At 43.0% G+C, this 4411-nt stretch overlaps 1 pseudogene; it reads left to right on the forward strand.

Annotated features, from left to right (window-relative positions):
* On the forward strand, positions 1-1156 carry LOC718267 (small ribosomal subunit protein eS24 pseudogene; annotated as a pseudogene).
* The last annotated feature ends 3255 nt before the right edge of the window (positions 1157-4411 follow it).

Consider the following 4411-nt stretch of genomic DNA (forward strand, 5'->3'; position numbering starts at 1 on the left):
CTTTTTCCTCCCTGACTGTCTGAAGATAGGCCACCATCACGAATGACATCGTAACTATCCGCACTAGAAAGTTCATCACCAACCGACTACTTCAGAGGAAACAAATGGTCATTGATGTCCTTCACCCCGGGAAGGCCACAGTGCCTAAGACAGAAATTCGGGAAAAACTAGCCAAAATGTACAAGACCACACCGGATGTCATCTTTGTATTTGGATTCAGAGCTCATTTTGGTGGTGGCAAGACAACTGGCTTTGGCATGATTCATGACTCCCTGGATTGTGCAAAGAAAGATGAACCCAAACATAGACTTGCAAGACATGGCCTGTATGAGAAGAAAAAGACCTCAAGAAAGCCATGAAAGGAACACAAGAACAGAATGAAGAAAGTCAGGGGGACTGCAAAGGCCAATGTTGGTGCTGGCAAAAAGCCGAAGGAATGAAGGTGCTGCAGTAAAGGCTACCTGTGCCCATTTTGGACTTTTCATGAGAAGATTAATAAACTAAAAACTTTCATGTGAAAAAAAAATTCAGTCAATGTGTGTGCAATGACAGGGAGAAAGGAAAGAAAGTATTTCTATCTATTAACTTAAGAAAGTTTCCTAGAAGCAGGCGTTAGATTTCTGCAGCCTCTGGGGCTTGTCATAGACTTCTACATTACGTTGTAGTCTGTTTCCTGACCTACCCACTCCTCATGTTTTCTGTAGGTTACGCCCAATTCCTGAGAATGAAGTTACCAGATGAGAAGTCATGTTCCTTTTTTCGTAGTATTGTCACCCAATATTTTGCTTCCATTATTCTCACTCTCAAGACTTGCATCAGGATTTTGCTGCCAGAAACCACCTTGAAGACCAAAAACAAAAAACAAAAAACAAAAAAAAAAAAAGAAGAAGAAGAAGAAAAGAAAAAGAAAAGAAGCACTGAAGTCAAGAAATTATTAAGGAACCTTGCAAAATTGCCCCTGTTCACCTGAAAAGGAATACAGTGGACAACGGAATACCAAACTTAGGACCACAGTTAGTTAGGCTGTGAAGATTATACCCAACTTAATGTATTTTTTTTACATTTTTATATTTTTTATGTTATGCTTTATTATTCACGAATGGCAACCATTTGCTTCTCTGAATTTACTTTAATCACATTCCAGGATGTCATTTGCATGTCGGTCATTGCAGATTTGTAATTTATAATGCTAATGTTTTGTCAGATGGCAATAAAATGTTTTTAGAAGAAGCAGTACCTTGATCTAATGGGCACAGTGGTGTCAAGGGGACTCACATGGGTTCTAGCGCTCTCCTGACAAAATCTGCCCCAGACGTTCGCGAGTCCGGGGGAAGAGTGCTTTCTGCTATGTATGTTGAGAGGTAGATGAGAGTTGGGGAGTGATGGCAGTGAATAGCTCTAATTTTTCTCTCCTGCTCTTCCAATAACAGCACCCAGATTTTCCTCGGGGCAAATACTCTTCCTTGGACTCACATCACAAAATCCCAATAAAGCCAGCCTGACCCCCTGGCTTTAGCTGTCTAAGTAGCCCAGCTTCCTGTCCAGAGGGTTTGGTTTAAAAGATGCAAGTAAATCAGGTCAGGCTCAGAGGTTCAACTCTAGGACTTTGCTGCAACTACTGAAAAAGGAAGTGCTCTTCCCCCTGGGCTGCTGGGCTGACAGCATGTAAGCCTGAGCTGCTGGTTACCATGTTTTCCTCTCTGATGGAGTCAACACAGGAATGCAGAGGCAAGCAAGAAGGAGATTCCAGGAAACTTAATCTGAGGTCCTAGATTCATCTCTACCCTGGAGCTAGTAGTTATGTGCACTGATAAATTCTGTTGTTGTTGTTGTCATTTTCAAGATTCATCAGGATGTTAAAATATCAGGTCTCTCTCAATTTCAACAGATGTGGTTTTCTCCCTTTTTTTTTTTTTTTTTTTTCTTGAGACGGGTTCTCACTGTGTCACCCAGGTTTCAGTGCAGTGGTGTCATCTCAGCTCACTGCAGGCTCCACCTTCTGGGCCGAAGCAATCCTCCTGCTTCAGCCTCCCGAGTAGCTGGGACTACAGGCGTGCACCACCAGTACTGGCAAATTTTTGTACTTTTTCTAGAGATATTGCTTCACCATGTTGCCCAGGCTGGTCTCAAACTCCTGGGCTCAAACGATTCACCCACCTTGGCTTCCCAAAGTGCTGGGATCACAGGCATGAGCCAACATGCCCAGTCCAAATTTGGTTTTCTATTCTACCCTACAAGCTTCCTTGCTTGCCTAATCAGACATTTTCACCAGTGATTTTTTTTTCTTTTTCTTTCTTTTTTTTTTTTTTTTGAGACGGAATCTTGCTCTGTCGCCCAGGCTGGAGTGCAGTGGCGCGATCTTGGCTCACTGCAAGCTTCGCCTCCCGGGTTCACACCATTCTCCTGCCTCAGCCCACCCAGGTAGCTGGGTCACCAGTGATATTTTTAATGATGCCAACCTGTGCCACTCCATGCCCACCAGCTGAAACCTACCAGGACCCACCGGCTGTCACCTGTATGACTGCACCTGTTTTCCTGTTCCCAGAACACCAGTCAGGCCTGAACTGAGGCCACCTAGCCTGACTCCAGAGAGCCTGCTCAACTGGAGTTAACTATTTCTGACATTTTAAACAGCCATTTTTATTTACTGTAATAGGGGTTTAACACATTACTAAATTATTGACTATAAAACAGGAGTGTTTGCTTTTGAAGTCTAATTGATTATTCTTATATAACAAAATATACCCGTTGTTTTGGATTTTATGTGCAAATAATTCCAATATAGTGTTCGAAAGCTTTATTGTTCATGAATGAAAACCATTTGCTTCTCTGAACTTATTTTAATCACAACAATATTAGGAGGAAAAAAGGACTAACTCGGACTTGCTGGGGATAGAAAGCTACCTGGTCTCAAAATCTTAGGTTTTTTGTTTGTTTGTTTGTTTGTTTGTTTGTTTTTTTATTGAGACGGAGTCTCGCCCTGTCGCCCAGGCTGGAGTGCAGTGGCGCGATCTCGGCTCACTGCAAGCTCCGCCTCCCAGGTTCATGCCATTCTCCTGCCTCAGCCTCCTGAGTACCTGGGACTACAGGCGCCCACCACCACGCCCGGCTAATTTTTTGTGTTTTTAGTAGAGACGGGGTTTACACCATGTTAGCCAGGATGGTCTCGATCTCCTGACCTCGTGATCCACCTGCCTCGGCCTCCCAAAGTGCTGGGATTACAGGCATGAGCCACCGCACCTGGCAACCTTAGGTTTATTGAGAGTCAAAGCACATAAAAATAAAGAAACAAACAAACAAAAATAGGACCTCAGGATGTTCAGCGCTCAAATTCAAGTGCCTGATTTCTTATTCTCAATCCCAGGAATAATGAAGTTAGCATTTTAGAAAATTGCTTTGAGGACTGCATGCTGGATGGGTTGGAAAAGCTTGAAGTAGATAACCCAGTAGAGAAGCTCTAGTTAGGTGCCAGTCATGAAATCATATCAGCCTAAACTATGTTGTCAGCAGAGGGTACAAATAGAAAACTCTAAACTATCTTCCAAAGAAAGCAGCAGAAAACCCTGTGATAGGGTAGATAAAGCAGGTAAATGAAAAGCAAAAATCAAAAGCCACTGCGATTATTGCCATTGAATTCTTCTTCACAGTTGGCCTTGTGTCTATTTACTGGCTGGTTTTGTCTTCTGTCTTTGCAGTCAGGCATGCTGATGCCCTGCTCCAAACTGACTTGGGGATGTGCCAGGAGGTGTAGCCCTGAGTGGGCAGCAGACAAGAGGGCAAGCAGGGACAGAGGCTGGTTCAAGTCACTTTTAGAATAGAAGCTACAGCTTTGGTCACAAGTCAGCTCTCACTGCAGGACAAAGCAGGCCTGAAATGAAGTCACAGTGACTATTTCAATTGCTGTCTAAATCATATACAATTCTTACTAATCTCGTGTTGGGGGCAAGATTGTATTCTCAGCCTCAGGTGAGATGATGATTAAAAATCTATCCATTGCTAAACTGGGAGTTATTATTGAGAGTGAGTTAAAATAAAATGAGAGAGAGAGATCACCAAGAATTTCCAAGTAAGTGAAATTTAAATAGGGCCTTGTAGAAGTAAGATTTCTGCAGATGGATATGAGCAATGTGGGTATCCCAGATTGAGAAACAAAACAAATGAAAATTATTACCAATGGTAAGAATTGCTCTTACCAAAATGAGTGTCCAGAACTCTTTGCAGTCTGGACCAGCGGGATGATGAGGAAGGGAGATGAAAGATGGCTGATATTCACTGAAGGCTGGGTAGTACACTCAGCACCACGGTTTTCCTAGCAGGTCTTTCTCTGTGTGGATGCTCAGGTTTTCTTCTTGTCATTTCCAGTATTCAAAGAGGCCAGCATTTCCCCAGGTATCATCTTCACCCTGAAAAA

The sequence above is a fragment of the Macaca mulatta genome, chromosome 16, assembly GCF_049350105.2.
Source record: "Macaca mulatta isolate MMU2019108-1 chromosome 16, T2T-MMU8v2.0, whole genome shotgun sequence".
NCBI lineage: Eukaryota > Metazoa > Chordata > Mammalia > Primates > Cercopithecidae > Macaca > Macaca mulatta.